At 33.9% G+C, this 16,962-nt stretch overlaps 1 protein-coding gene and 1 pseudogene across 1 annotated transcript in view; both read left to right on the forward strand.

Moving 5' to 3' along the window:
• The window catches only part of CHSY3 (chondroitin sulfate synthase 3), a 281,364-nt gene that overhangs the window by 65,677 nt on the left and 198,725 nt on the right, over positions 1–16,962 (forward strand). The window lies entirely within an intron of this gene.
• On the forward strand, positions 4,517–4,627 carry LOC112439980 (U6atac minor spliceosomal RNA; annotated as a pseudogene).

The raw sequence follows: 16,962 nt of genomic DNA on the forward strand, positions 1-16,962 counted from the left end.
AACAGATTAGATAGATAGATAGATAGATAGATAGATAGATAGATAGATAGATAGATAGACAGACAGACAGACAGAAAGTGCTTTTGAATTGAAAATGTTTACACAGAGAGAGATCTTAAATGAAGGGCTAGCATGGAATAATGCTTACATTTGATCAGTGGTAAGGAATAGATAAAAGTGTAATCTTATATTTATCTAAAGCATTTGAATGGAATAATCAGGCTAGAGAATTTTGTGGATTGGGTTGTTTTTCTGAAATGCTGTATTTCACTTACACTGTTGTGTTTAATTTGATATTGTAGATGCAATTTTCTTTGTATAACTGCATAATTTTTCTCATACTTATAAAGAAGATATGACTTGTGGGTAAATTTGATTAATAATGCTACCAGCTACTCTAGGCTATAAAACTATGCTACCAGAAGCCATGCTGCAATTTGAATTTGGTAAATGTCCAAACCTGATGATATGTGTGATAACATTGGGGAAACATGAGTTACTGTTTATAACTCTAAATTATTATAGTTAAATATCAGTGTAAATGTCTCTACTATGCCAGATAAACATAAGGTTATAGCAGGTCTTTTTCATAAAGCTATAATATTAAGGCTTATTATAGTATGTGCCTATAAATGTATGCTCAGCACATTCCTTGGTGTTCTATTTAAAAATATGTGAAACTATTTAGAAGAAAATAGTACATTTGGAATTCAAAGGACATGTACTGAATAGGATGAGGAGGTTGAAAGTGACAGGTTTTCAGGATTATTCTGTTATCCAATTTGTAATAAGATGGAAGTAACTCTGCATGTATTTTAATTTTAATAATAATGTAGGGAGTGTACATTTTACATTTGGTATAATTTTATAGTAAAAGATAATAGATATTCAATTAGTCAAAATATAGTAAGTTATTTTAAGACAGATGCTGTTTTAAAGATATGAAATAATAATAATAAATATGAGGTTGGTTTCTAATTTTATTTCCATGCACTAATTTTATTAAAATTAATAAAATAATTTAATCTTTATTTAGCTATGTAATTCTTCAATCATTGGCTAATAAAAGACTTACATCAGAATACTATGTACTGTAAATTTAATTGCTTAGTACATTTTATTAGCAGGTGCTGAAGTAGGCAAGTTTTTAAAATTTCTGTCTTCACAGCAACTCTGTAAGTTAGTATCATTACCTCTATTTTACAAATGAGAAAATTGTGACTTAGGAAAATTACTTGTCTAATGCTATACTGTTAAAAAGTTTCAGGGTCAAGTTTACCTACTTTCAAACCCCTAATGTGTTATATGGTATATCACATTGCTTATAAAAAATAGCTTTAGCCTTGTAAAATAATATTCAGAGACATTATTAATGAGGGCTATATTTTTCATTTAGCCAATCAGCAAGCATTTATAGGGAGTGACCAGGCACTGAACTGAGAACTAGAGATAGTCTAAAATTAGACATGAGACTTGTCTCCAAGGACCTTACTGTTGTAAAGTGAGATTGTTGCTGGTGGCTGTAAATTTCTACACATGCTTGGATTCTACTGGGAATTCAGCGATGCTATTTTATACATCTCTTCATCTGCAGCTAATTCAAAAGTGTTGAAGGGCTGCTTCCCCTAGAGCAATTCTAACTGTGCCTTGTTTAACCAACAATGCACTAAATCATTCTATCAAGAGATAGACTTTCCCTTAAGAATCAGATTAGAGTTTTGACTGAATTCAGATAGGTAACTTGAACAAAAAGAACTTCGGTGTTAACTGTTATTTACAGATTAAGTCAAAATTATTTAGAATGACTTAAAATTTATGACATAACCAGTCCCCAAGTTTAAGAACATTACAAATTATCTCCAGATTTTCCACTCTGTCTAAATGGACCTTAGGGTTGCAGAAAGATAAAAGATGAAAAATCATGAGTGAGAAGGGGATGACTTGAAGACCCCTAACAGTTATTCCTGGTATGTTTCCCTTCCCGCTTTCTATTTGTAGTATTCTGGGATGCAGTTATGTAAGCCCAGTTTAGTCCTCTCAGTCACATATAGACATATGTATGTATATGCTATATATGTCTATACATCCTATTATTTTTGTACAATCTAAAATTTTTGATGTTAATAGCCTTTTTTTTTTTTCCCTAAGTAAAAGTCTTAATGTCTGTTTTAGGGACTCTCCAAGAAATCTGCATCATGAAAACAGCTACTGGCCTGATCTCTGCAGTGTGTGTGTGTGTATGTGTGTGTGGTCTGTGTGTGTCTTCATGAATATGGAAAAATGCTCTGCAACTGAACCCTTAAGGTTAACTCCCCCACACCCACTCTCCTACTCACAAAGCTTTCAAAACCAGACCTATAATAGGCAAGAAATGAGTGGGGAAACCATCTTTATTTCTTTTCAAATATCTAATTCTGACATATTGCCATCTTGAGTGCTGTCTGTTGTTGCCTGTGTCTTAGTTTTGTGCCTTGCATCTTCTCATGGCTGTCTTCTCTGTTTCATAGGCCTATCTTGCCTCCTCTGCTCTTTTCTCCCATGCACTGCCCTGTCCCTTCTTACTTGATCTTTAGCCCACAGATAGAGTCTTGTGATGAGTCAATCATGCTTTTTCAACTCATGGTGAGTCTTATGCCTTGTGTTGCTCTCATATTGTGATTGTAACTCTCTCACATGATGCTCCTGCTCCTCTATCCCCTCAATAACTCTTTCATTAAATTGCTTTTTTGTGAGTTATCTTTTAGCTATGGTGTTTATGAAACCTTTGTGTCATAGATTCTACACTGATAATGTGTTATCAGGAATGTAGTCCTATCAGCCATGATTGTTGATTCACATTATATTATTCAATCCAAGATCATAAGCTTTCCAAAAAGAACATATTATCATTTTATTTCTTCTAATTTAATTACACTTTTTATGAAGAATTTCAGAGAATCTAGAATTCTATCCATAGTCTTAACTTACCCACCTCTAACTACATATTCAAATGAACTGAGAAAATTTTGCCTGTTTTTATGTGTCTGAATTATATTCTTGTATGACTAGCTATTTTATGCATATGAAGTTCTTTATTCATATTCTAATGGATATAAAATGTTTCTTTTTGAATTGTTGCCTTTTTTAAAGATAATTAAGTGCAATTCAGTTTCTTCAGAATTTCAAAATGATTATATACATATTTTCTCTCCCTAATACGCCCCACTGTTAAGTATGATTTGTTACAAATTTGCAGTAGTCTATATTGTCATTTTGTGAAATCTCCTTTCCTCAATTTTTACAGGCATTGCCTTGATTAAAGGCCTCATTACCTCTCCTAGAGGAATGATGAGCTGCATCCTCACAGTCCATCCCCTTACCAAGTGATTGTTTCCACAGTAATCTTCTAAAAAAAGTGTATCGTTTTGGAGAAGTCACTTTTAGTCTTATAGTTCTTCAGTGTCTTGACAAAACCCAGACTCCATAGCAACATCTGCCCCTGCTTACTTTCTCAATAGAAATTATCCCACTGTTTATAAACCTCAAACTACTTGTGTTTTCTCCTAGAATGACATGCTATTACACAACCTCATGATTTTTCATAAGTTGGCTCCTAGGTCTGCAATGCTCTTGTTCTGTTTGTCAGTCTCTTGTCTCCCCTGCATTCTTAATAGATTGACCACCTCTGAACTTTCTATAATTGTAAAAATAGCCTATTATCCCAAATAACTGAATATGAAAAGTCATAATTTCATCAAGTCTATTTTGGGGCAAATGAGATTTCCTAGCACATAGCTTATTTCTAATAGCCTGTAATTGGAAGGGATGCCTTTGAGCTGATAAGGCCCTTTACACTGATCTGGTTACATTCCTGCTTGGTCCTCCTGGTGAATCATGTAAAAGGGATGGAATGTGCCAGTCTGGCTGTGCAGATTATCACCATAGAAAGGATAACTCAACTGACCCTTCTGTGGGCTTACCCTGACTTGGTGATACTGCGACCTTTAATATGAGTTAGACCAGTCAGAAGAACAGTAATTCCAACTGGAATATATAAAATGTGTTTATACTCACCCCTACCCCCAGTGCCCTTAATATAGTTTCTCTTGCTAATCTTTGAAGGAAGATCTAAAACACTGGAATTCTTTGTCTCCACTGAAAATCAAAAATTACCACGGTCGAGAAAAAAAAGCAAAAGCCCCTATGTACTTATAGTTCCTCAAGGCTGTCAAGTGTGGTTGGGTTGCTGGTGCTCTCCACAATTCTAGAGGAACTTCATGGCGCAGTTGTAAGGGCTGGTGCAGAGAATGAGATTCGGGAGCAGAAAGTTGAGCACAGATTTCCTTTACTGAATGTCAAGGTGGGCAGCACAGCACATTGAAAATGTCACAGCTGATTTTACAGATCTCAGGACACCATAGAATGTCTGTTTTTTATCTGTAGAAAGGATCTAAATTGATTTTTACATGAACATATATTATTTGTGTAAGCTATAGTGTAGAGAAGTAACATTAATCATATTTGAAATCTAAGACTAGTGTTGTATGAAAGGAGAGAAGGTTAGCACTCCCCTTGACAAGGATGGAAGAGGCCCTTGGGCCTGACAACAAGCATACGCAAGGACAAAAAACCAAACACCGCATGTTCTCACTCATAGGTGGGAATTGAACAATGAGAACACATGGACACAGGAAGGGGAACATCACACACCAGGGCCTGTTGTGGGGTGGGGGTAGGGGGGAAGGATAGCATTAGGAGATATACCTAATGCTAAATGACGAGTTAATGGGTGCAGCACACCAACATGGCACATGTAGACATACGTAACAAACCTGCACATTGTGCACATGTACCCTAAAACTTAAAGTATAATAAAAAATAAATAAATAAATACAATCTAAGACTATTAGTTTTGTTACCTTGGATACAATTATAGTAGCATCTACTCAGAACTTCAGTTTTCAAACTATATGTAATTATTATTTTAAAATGATTACTTTATAATTTATGACATTACAAAATGACTTATCGTTGACTTTCAATTTCTGAAGGAAGTAGCAAGTTGAAGAACACAAAGCGTTGATTGAGAGATGACTGTCCTAATTTTTAATGTTAATACAATATTTTAATACAATAATGAATTATTAGTTACTTCATATGTAACAAAAGTATCTCTGGAAATTTGACTAAGATGGTCAAATATAAAACTTAAATAGAAAGTGCTTTACCTAATGTGATTATTTGATTTTTTAAATTTTATAAACCATTTTTGACATATATTACAATATGTAATTCTGTGAATATTCAAATAATATTTGATGTGTTCCACGTATTCAAGATAGTCAAGAACCAAGGTAATGGAAAAATTACTTTTAAGCCATCTTTACCATGGAATTTCTGTTTGGTGATGATGATGGTGACAATGATGGCATCATAGTTATGTATGAAATTTGAACTCATATTATGGACAAGTCAGTCCTCTTAAGTATTTTGTATAGGGTTGTTGCATGGATAAAATGAGATAGTTTATGTGGTAGGAGTCATAATTTTTCTCTTTATATGGGCAAGGAGACTGATGCATGCAGAGTTGAAGTAACTTGTACAGTTCAGTAAGCAGTTGTGTTCAGAGTTTCATCTTAGCTCTTCTGACCACATTCTGTGTTCTTCTGTGTGAAAAATAAATAAAAATAAATAAATAAAAATAAAATAAAACCAGTCTTATTCAAGAAGATCAGCCGTTTTGCTTTCACTCTACTTGATACAATAGTTGGTTGAAAGTGTCTATATCCTTAGATCCCCACAGACCCTATAGATGTGAAAAATGAGTAGTGGAGTTCTCTCAGAGAAGAAATATGTGGTCAATTAGGACCTAGAATCAGTCTTTGATGAACTGGAAGTTTCCCGGATAGGCAGAAAATTCATAAGGAATCCTAGAACTTGGCCTCAAAGACTATCTATCCATGGCAGTTTAAATACCTGAATGAACAAAATCTGAGTCCAAAGTGAAGAGCTAAGTTAAAAAGAAATCAGTTAATAAATAGGGATTTGCCCCCCATAACCAATCTCACCTTGGTTTCATAGATAATATCCCAGTAAATGTGCACAGATATTTACTGTAACAGAGTGTCCACCTAAAAATACAGTGGATTGTCTTAGGACGCTAGAATAAAATGGTATAAAAGGGAATGACTGAATGAAGGATATCTGGGAACCTTTCCTTTTCATGAATTTGTATTCCTTTAGGAGTATTTAATATAGAACTTCCTGATTGAAAGACTTACATATACCTAAAAAGCTCTTCACATTTAATATTATATATTTTTTAAATGGTGGGATTTTTGGCTGTGTAGGAACTGGCTACTCTGGCATTTTTACTCATGATGAAGAAAACTCTAGTAATCCAAAAAACATTTGTTAAAAAGAGAGTTAAATAAAACACAGGCTCTGTCTGGGGGGTGGTTCACTTGAGCAGTTCATAAAATATGTCTAATACTTTGCTTTGTTAAGACAAAGCAACCTTCTTGTTTATTACATATAGAGAAGACATATATATATATATGATATTACTATGTATAAGATGTTCATTTTTTAAGTTTTGCTTTGTTTATTTCAATACTAGCCTAAAATTTTCATTTAATTGAATGGCTACTATGTAAGGCACTTCCTGCTAGGTGTTTTACATTTTATACCTCGAATCTGAAAAATAAACTTATGGTAGAAATTAGTAACCCTTCTTTACTTAGAAGAAAGTCAGAGCTCACATAGTTTTGGGTAAAGGGATGTGTTCCAAAGGTCCAAATGGCATGAAGGCAATCCAAACCTGAATCTCTGTGCCCCAAAGGTCACACACTTTTCATTACATCACACTGGCTCCCAAGGACAAAATGAATCCAAAGATAGGTATTTCAAGGATAGGTATATTTTCAATTACTGATTAGCAGCACAATTATAAAGCATAAGCAATCCTTTAAGAACAATGCTTTATTTGGGAACAGATTACTTGGGACTATCCGTACCTTTGTGAATCCTTGAAAATCACCACTGTGGAAGCTCAAAACAAAGCAGTCTTTTGTACACATAATATATCTGCATTACATAAGTTGAATATATATTTGTCTAATGTCACCCAAAGTTAGCTTATCTGTAAGATGGTTTTTAAGATGTAGGAAGATAATAACTAAAATATGCTTATGATTCATTAAAATATACTTTAAAAGAATGAGATGAGCATAGCATTGAACGAGGTATCCCATTTCAATGGTAATTATTTCCCTTGAGTAAATTAAATAGTCTTTTATTTAGGGGAAAATAAAACAGTAAAAAATATCAAGTTTTATCATGGCCAAGTTTTATCATGGTCAAAATAGTAATGGTGAGATTATCTGTACTACAGTTTTAATTTAAAGTAAATCTTTTAAGCAAACACGTATGGAAATATTAAGTCATTTTCCAGATTTCGACTTGCTCAGTATGACCATTATAAATATAAGAAGTAAAAAAAAAACAAAAAAAAACTAATAGCTTACTTCAGAACAACAACAACAAAAATAAACCATAGATGGATTTCTGAGTGGAGATTTTAACAAAGCAGAACTGAAAGAAATCAATCTGAAACTTTCACCAGATCCCTTCAGCAGTTTTTCTTTCTCAGTTTCTGTTGTGCTTCTTTTTCACAATCTTCTGCCTTTCTAGAAAGTAAATGTGTTAATTAATTACTTATACAGGAAGTTTACAATGCTGTGAATTAAATGTTAACATAATTTATTTTTAGGTATTCCTTTAGTTCTGAGCTTAGAGTACTAATTATTTTGTTGGCATTTTGGTTATATTTTGCTTTTGAAAAAAAGATGGTCACAATTCGCTTCCAATGACATTTATAAAGTAATATTTATGGTATGTCTTTGATTTCAAAACAGTTTTAACTTAAAATATCTAATATAAATGATTCATTTTAGTCATATCTGTTATTTAATATCCAGTATTTTGCCAATACAAATTATGCTAATGAGTTTTTAATAGCTTCATTCGTATTTGTCCTTAAGTTGGAGGTGTACAAATACATATTTTACATATGTACACATGAGCACTTTAAAATATGTAAATATACAGCTGTTTTGAATGCTCTTACAATTAATAAGCAGTTTAACAGAACTTTGAACACCTGCTGCATCTTATGTTCTATATTTCTTACTGTGTGGATACAAAGATGAATTACAAACAGTTCTTGAGATCAAGGACTTTCCAATATATCATATGTATTTTTATGTACAAATCATAATGAAGATAAGCCTATAATGTTGATGGAATGTGTCACTGACAAATGAGTATTTTGCCTTTTCTTTAATAATTTATATAAATTTTCTACAGTGAGTATATATTATCTCAGTTTATCTAAATATATAAAAGTATTTTAATCTACCTGAAAAAGGAAATATATTTGATAATTTATTTTTCCAGATACTTAGCTTCCCAACTGAAACTGTAATTATTTGTTTATACTAAATAATTAAGAAGCCTTAATTAGCATTATACTGTCATTAGAAAAATTGGTACTAATTGGCCGGGCGCGGTGGCTCACGCCTGTAATCCCAGCACTTTGGGAGGCCGAGGCGGGCAGATCACGAGGTCAGGAGATTGAGACCATCCTGGCTAACACGGTGAAACCCCCCTGTCTACTAAAAATACAAAAAAATTAGCCGGGTGTGGTGGTGGGCGCCTGTAGTCCCAGCTACTCAGGAGGCTGAGGCAGGAGAATAGCGTGAACCTGGGAGGCAGAGCTTGCAGTGAGCAGAGATCGCGCCCCTGCACTCCAGCCTAGGCGAGACAGCGAGACTCCGTCTCAAAAAAAAAAAAAAAAGAAAAAGAAAAATTGGTACTAATTTATCAGTAACAGTGTAATTCAGAAGTTAATCTAATGAAGAAAATATTACATTTAAAAGTTAAAATTGTGAGGTTTAAAAAACTGACAAGATTTGTGGCTTTTTATTTACTAAATATTCACTGTATGATATCATAAAGTATTTAAACTTTTCAACTCATAACAAGTGGTTCAATTAGAGATTCTGGCCTTCCTTTTTTTTAAAGACTATTTTTAGAGCAGTTTTTTCTTCACAGCAGAATTGAGATTTCCCATGTATCTCCGACCTCTACAGGAGCATAGCCTCCGCATTATCAACATCTCTCACCATAAGGTACATTTGTTACAATCGATGAGCCTAAATGGACACTTCATAATTACCTAAAGTCTATAATTTACCTTAGGGTTCACTCTCAGTGTTGTACATTCTATGGGTCTGAGCAAATGTATAATGACATGCATTCATCATTATTGTATTTTACAGAGTACATTATAAATATCCTCTGCGCTTGAACTATTCATCCTCTATCCCCCAGTCCCTGGTAACCACTTATCTTTTTACTGTTTCCATAGTTTAGCCTTTTCCAGAATGTTATATAGTTGGAACCAAAAAGTACATAACCTTTTTAGCTTGGTTTTATTCACTTAATAATGTGCATTTAAGATTCTCCTATGTCTTTTAATGGCTTAATAACTCATTTCTTTTAATGATAGATAATATTTCATTTCCCTGATATATACCTCATTTTATCCGTTCACCTAATGAAAAACATCTCGATTGCTTTCAAGTTTTGGCAGTTATGAATAAAGCTGCTGTAATCATCATTGTGCAGGTTTTATATGGACATACGTTTTTAACTCCATAGGGTAAATACTACAAAGTGTGATTGCTGGATTGTATGGTAAAAGTATGTTTAGCTTTGTAAAAAATCACCAAACTGTCTTCTTAAGTAGTTATACCATTTTGCACTCATCCCAGCAATAAATGGGAGTTTCTGTCCCACCACATCCTTGCAGAATTTAGTGTTATCAGTGATCTGGATTTTGGTATATAGTAGTATCTCATTCTTGTTTTAATTTGTATTTCCTAATGACATATAATGTGGAGCGTATTTTCACATTTGACATTTCATTCACATTCATTTCACATTTCAGATGCTTATTTGCCATCTATCTATCTTCTTTGGTGAAGGGTCTGGTGAGGTCTTTGACCCATTTTTGAATCAAGTTGTTTGTGTTCTTATTGTTGTGTCTGAAGTGTTCTTTGTATATTTTAGGTAACAGTTCTTTATCAAATGTGTCCTTTTCAAATATTTTCTCCCGGTATGTGACTTGTCATCTCATTTTCTTAACATTGCCTTTCACAGAGCATAAGTTTTTAAATTTATCAAAGTCCAGCTTATCAATGATCTCTTTTATTGATTGTGTCTCTAGTGTTGTATCTAAAAGGTCATCACCATACCCAAGGTCGTCTAGGTTTTCTCTTATGTTACCATTTGGGAGTTTTGGAGTTTTGTGTTTTGCATGGAATTCTAGGATTCACGTTGAGTTAACTGTGTGAAGAGGATAAGGTCTGTGTCTAGATCCATGTTTTCGTATGTGGATGTCCAGTTTTCTAGTACCATTTGTTGAAAAAAACCATAAAACCATGTTTGCTATATTGTACTGCCTTTGGTCCTTAGTCAAAATCGGCCGGGCGTGGTGGCTCACACCTGTAATCCCAGCACTTTGGGAGGCCGAGGCAGGCGGATTACGAGGTAAGGAGATCGAGACCATCCTGGTTAACACGGTGAAACCCCGTCTCTACTGAAAATACAAAAAAAAAAAAAAAAAAAAAAAAATTTAGCCGGGTGTGGTGGCGGGCGCCTGTAGTCCCAGCTACTCTGGAGGCTGAGGCAGGAGAATGGCGTGAACCCGGGGGGCGGAGCTTGCAGTGAGCCGAGATTGCGCCACTGCACTCTGGCCTGGGCGAAAGAGGGAGACTCCGTCTCAAAAAAAAAAAAAAAAAGATCAATCGACTATATTTATGTGGATCTATTTCTGAGCTTTATTTTGTGTTTCATTGATCTGTAATATTTGTCTGTTCTGCTGCCAGTACCACACTGTCTTGATTACTGTAGCTTTATATTAAATTATTTTATTATATTATATTCTGCAACCTTGCTATAATCGTTTATTATTTCCAGGATTTTTTCAGTATTTTTGGATTTTCTGCAGATGATCATGTCATCTGCAAATAAGGACAGTTTTATTTCTTTCTTCCAAATCTACATACTTTTTATTTTTTATTATTTTTTATATTTAATTTTGGAAACAAGGTCTCACTTGGACACCCAGGCCGGAGTGCAGAGGTGTGATCATAGTTCACTGCACCCTCGGACTCCTGGGCTCAAGGAATCCTCCCACCTCAGCCTCCTGAGTAGCTGGAATTACAGGTGCAAGCAACATGCCTGGCCAGATCTGTATACTTTTTATTTTCTTGTCTTCTTGTCTTAGCAGAGTCCCAGCATGCTACTGAAAAGCAATGGAGTGAGGGTATATCCTTGCCCTGAGCTTAGTGGGAAAGCTTTGAGTTTCTCATCACTATGTATAATGCTGGATGTAGGTTTTTTTGTAGGTATTCTTTATCAAGTACAGTAAGTCCCCCCCTTTTCCTAGTTTACTGAGAATTTTTATCATGAATGAGTGTTGAATTTCATCAAATGCTTTTTCTGAATTTAATATAAGCATGCAATTATTCTTCTTTAACCTGTTGATGTGCTAGATTACATGAATTGATTTTTTAATGTTGAACCAGCCTTGCATGCCTGAGACAGATATGAATTGGTTGTGGCATACAATTCTTTTTATACATTGTTGACTTTGATTTGCTGGCTTGTCTTTTAATAGGATTTGAGTACCATGCATATTTTTTACTTTGGTAACATGTTTGACACTTGCTGTTAGGTTCTTTATAATAAATATACTATTCATTTATGTGATAGAAATTCAGTCTTCACTGATTCTTATCCTCACATCTTTCTATATATAAAACTATATTTTTCCAATGTAAAACACACACACACACACACACACAAACAACCCATCAATGAACTCTACTCTAAAATGGTTGCCTTGGTTTTCCTTATGATTGCAAATTTTTTTAACATAGGAGAAACAAAAAATTCATTTCCATTATCCATCTATTCCATGTAAATTTGAACACATCCTTTTATTCATTTTTTCCCTTTCATGAAAGTGGAATAATATTGTAAGGGCAGTTACATAATTTGATCAAAATTTGTATCTTGAATTGTTAGTTCAGCATATAATTTTCTTTTGTATGATTCAGAACTGCATTTTTTTAAAGGGTGAAGTACAGGTACTATATTTAATACCATATCTTTCATTCAGCTTTCCTAATATATTCTAATAGCCTCATTAAATACAAATATAAATTAAACATTCAATTTCAAAGCTTTAAAATTTATGTTAATTTAATTAAAGAAAGTATCAAAAGCAGCACTCATAGAAGTTATATAAACACTGAGATAAAATTGAGAAGTATATTATTTTAGCTTTTGATTTAAAAATTAAGTTTATTTCACGTGTTAATTATTTTTTTTATCTAATAGAAAGGGAGAGTGATAGCTACTTAGCAAAGCAGCTTTAAGAGTTACATAAGCGAATATACATAAAAGGCTTAGTAGTATCTTGCATACAGTAATTGCTCAATACATGGTGGTGTTTATTTGTAGTTAATGTTCTTGATAATTTTATGTTTGGGATTTAATCTTATAGTTTATAATTAAGCTAACCGTTTGTAACTTTCCATGTTGTAGTGAAGCATAATACTTCTTTCAAACAAAAATTGAGTTTCTTAGTTATACTTTGAAAAACACTATGATATATCTACTGTTAAAAAATTATAGTATAATTGACGATGTTTGTGTATTTTAACTCGTGTCTTTGCTTCACCTCTCTTCTCTACATTCATCAACGCAATAACTATTTCTAGAATAGGGAGATTAAATCTCTACACTTTCAGTGTCTTGTTCAGGTCTCTTTTAGTGCTGTGGCAGTGGTAATTCTTTAATATTTACACTCACAGAGACAGTGTGATTAGGTCAACATAATTTTTTTCATGGTGTTCTTTGTCCTCCTACATCCATATTTGTCAACATTCCTTATGGTATAAGCAATCAATGTAATACATTACTTATTAAGAAATAAAATGTTTATAATGTATTCCATTTTTAGAAGCATTTTTTTCTACTGTGTACACTTAGATTAAGCTTAAATATTCTTTGATCTCTGAAGAAAGTGAAGAAAGAGAGCTCTTCTTTTTCATTCTTCTCTGATGTGGGCCATGAATGATTTAGTTTAACACATATTTATGGAGCACCAACTACATGGCAAGAGAGAGGGTAGATGCTAATAACAAAACTATGAAAACTGCCTTTAGGATGCTCAGGTACATACAAACTCATTTCAGTGTAGTTTATTAAGTATTAAGATCAATGTATGCATAAAATATGAGGGGAATTGAGTGTCAGAGAAGCATTTAATCCAGCTTCCAGGAAATGAATTCAGCCCAAAGAACCCATTTTAAGGTAGAATGGTAATTATATGTAGAATTATATCTGAATTATCATGAAATTCTTTGGTCATCAGTAAAGATGCACTTGTGATCATAGTAATTCTCTCAACATTGAACAAAACATCCTAATGCATTTTAGCAAAAAATTTTAATTGTAGGAAACAAGGAGTGTTATCTGATGATTAAGTGGAAATTTCACCAGAAACCTCATATATTTTCATTTTCCAACTTTTAGGTTCAAGAGGTACATGTACAAATTTGTTACATGGGTAAATTGTGTGTTGCAGGAGTTTGATGTATAGATAATTTCATTACCCAGGTAATAAGCATAGTACCCAATAGGTAGTTTTTCAATCCTTACTCTCCTCCCAACCTGTACTCTCAAGTAGGCCTCAATGTCTGTTGTTCCCTTTGTATCCATGTGTACTCAATGTTTAGCTCACACTTATTAGTTAAAACATGTGGTACTTGGTTTTCTATTCCTGTGTTAATTCAGTTTTGATAATGGCTTCCAGCTCCATCCATGTTGCTGCAAAGGATATGATCTCATTCTTTTTTATGGCTGTGTAGTATTCCATGGTGTATATGTACCACATTTCTTTATCCAGTCCACCATTGATGGGCATATAGGTTGATTCCACATCTTTGCAACAGTCAGCACTGCTATGACACACACATTCATGTGTCTTTATGGTAGAACAATTTATATTCCTTTGAGTATATGCCCCGCAGTGGGATTGCAGGGTCAAATGGTAATTCTATTTTAAGTTCTTTGAGAAATCTCTAAACTGCTTTCCAAAGTGACTGAGCTAATTTACATTACCCCAGAACTGTACATGTTCCCTTTTCTTTGTAATCTTGTCAGCATATGTTATTTTTTCACTTTTTAATAGTAGCCATTCTGACTGGTGTGAGATAGTATCTCATTGTGGTTTTTATTTGCATATGCCTAATGATTAGAAATATTGAGCATTTTTTCATATGCTTGACAGTTATGTATATGTCTTCTTTTGAGAAGTGCCTTTTCATGTTCTTTGCCCATCTTATAAAGTGGTTGTTTGTTTTTTGCTTGTTGATTTGTTTAAGTTCCTTGGAAGTTGTGGATATTAGACCTTTGAGGAATGCATAATATCCAAATAATTTCTCCCATTCTATAGGCTATTTATGCTGTTGATAGTTTTGTTTTGGCTATGCAGAAGCTGTTTAGTTTAATTAGGTCCCACTTGTCAATTTTTGGTTTTGTTACAATTGCTGTTATAGTCTTCATCATGAAGTCTTTGCCAGGGCTAGTGCCCCAGATAGTATTTCCTAAGTTTTCTTCTAGAGTTTTTATAGTTTTAGGTTGTACATTTAAGCATTTAATTAATCTTGAGTTGGTTTTTTAAAATATGGTGAAAGCCAAGAGTCTAGTTTTAGTCTTCTGCATATGGCTAGCCAGTCATCCCAGCAACATTTATTGAATAGTGAGTCCTTTCCCCATTGCTTGTTATTGTCAGCTTTGTTGAAGATCAGATGGTTATAGGTGCGTAGCTTTATTTCTGGGTTCTCTAACCTGTTCTTTTGGTCTGTGTGTCTGTTTTTATGCCAGTATCATGTTGTTTTGGTTACTCTAGCATTGTGGTATAGTTTGAAGTCAAGTAGTGTGATGCCTCAAGCTTTGTTCTTTTCACTTAGGATTCCTTTAGCTATTTGGGCTTTTTTTTTGGTTCCAAATGAATTTTTGAATTATTTTTTCACATTCTGTGAAAAATGTCATTGGTAGTTTGATAGGAATAGCATTGAATCCGTAAATTCCTTTGTGCAGTATGGCCATTTTAACGCTATTGATTCTTTCTATCCATGGGCATAAATGTTTTTCCATTTGTTTGTGTCATCTCTGACTTCTTTGAGCAGTGTTTTGTAATTTGTATTGTACTGATCTTTTACCTCCCTGGTTAGCTCTATTCCTAGGTATCTTCTCTTTGTGGCTTTTGTGAATGGGTTTGTGGTCTTGATTTGTCTCTCAGCTTGGACATTATTGGTATATAGAAATGATACTGATTTTTGTACATTGATTTTGTATCTTGAAACTTGGCTGAAGTTGTTTATCATATCCAAGAGCCTTTGGGGAGAGACTATGGGATTTTCTAGGTATAGTATCATAGTATCATATTATCTGCAAAGAGAGATGGTTTGACTTCCCCTCTTCCTATTTGGATGCCTTTTATTTATTTCTTTTGCCTAATTGCTCTAGACTTCCAGTACTATGTTGAATAGGAGTCATGAGAATGGGCATCCTTGTCTTGTTCCAGATCTCAATGGGAATGCTCCCAGCTTTTGCCCATTCAGTATGCTGTTGGCTGTGGTTTTGTCATAGATCACTCTTATCATTTTGAGGTATGTACATTCAGTGCCTACTTTATTGAGGGTTTTTTAACATGAAGGGACGTTGAATTTTAGCTAAAGCCTTTTCTGTATCTATTGAGATGATCATGTGGTTTTTGTTTCAGTTCTGTTTGCGTGATGAATCACAACTATTGATTTGCATATGTTGAACCAACCTTGCATTCCAGGAATAAAGCCTACTTGTATGTGGTGGATTAGCTTTTCAATGTGCTCCTGGATTCTATTTGCAATTACTTGTTGAGGATTTTTGTATCATTGTTCATCTGGGATATTGGCCTAAAGTTTTCCTTTTTCATCATGTTTCTGCCAGGTTTTGCTATCAGAATGATGCTGGCCACATAGAATGATTTAGGGAGGAATCCCTAAATCATTTAAAAATACTAGCCTGATTAGTTTATTAACATTTTCAACATTATCGGAAAAGGTTGCTTTCCTTTATTTTATTCATTTATTTATTTCTTGAGACAGGGTCACACTCTGTCACCCAGGCTGGAGTACAGCGGCATGTTCTTGGTTCACTGCAGCCTCCATCTCCAAGGTCCAAACAATTCTCCTGCCCCAGCCACCCAAGTAGCTGGGATTACAGGCATGTGCCACTGCGCCCAGCTAATTTTTGTATTTTTTGTAGAGACAGGGTTTTGCCATCTTTCCCAAGCTGGTCTTGAACTCCTGAGGTTAAGCAATCTGCCTGCCCTGGCCTCCCAAAGTACTGGGATTATAGGAGTCAGCCAGTGTGTCTAGCCACAAGTTTTCTTATTAACGACTTTTCTTTGACTAAAAACAAATTGAACAAAGTTGAAAAAGAGATATCAAAAAATTATAGCAATATTTTTGTTAATTTTATAATTTTTTAAATTAACTCAAAATTTTGTTTCATTAAAGTTCCTTTTTCTGTGAAGTTCAGTGGCCATATTAGACCTTGATATTTAGAAAAATGAAAATATTAAAATAGAGAACAGAGAAAACAAAGATTTCATTACTACCCTAGAATTCAGCTTGGTGGTAGAAGGAATTGTGTTCATCAGTTTGTTCATAAAATTCTCTAGGCCATATGGAGAAGATTAAATGTTATGTTATTGGTAGAACTATTTGGAAAATTAAAGAGGGCACACTATATAAAAGTAAAACATTTCTCATTTAATTTACAGTACTAGAGAATGCC

Source organism: Pan paniscus, chromosome 4 (genome assembly GCF_029289425.2).
Source record: "Pan paniscus chromosome 4, NHGRI_mPanPan1-v2.0_pri, whole genome shotgun sequence".
Lineage (NCBI taxonomy): Eukaryota > Metazoa > Chordata > Mammalia > Primates > Hominidae > Pan > Pan paniscus.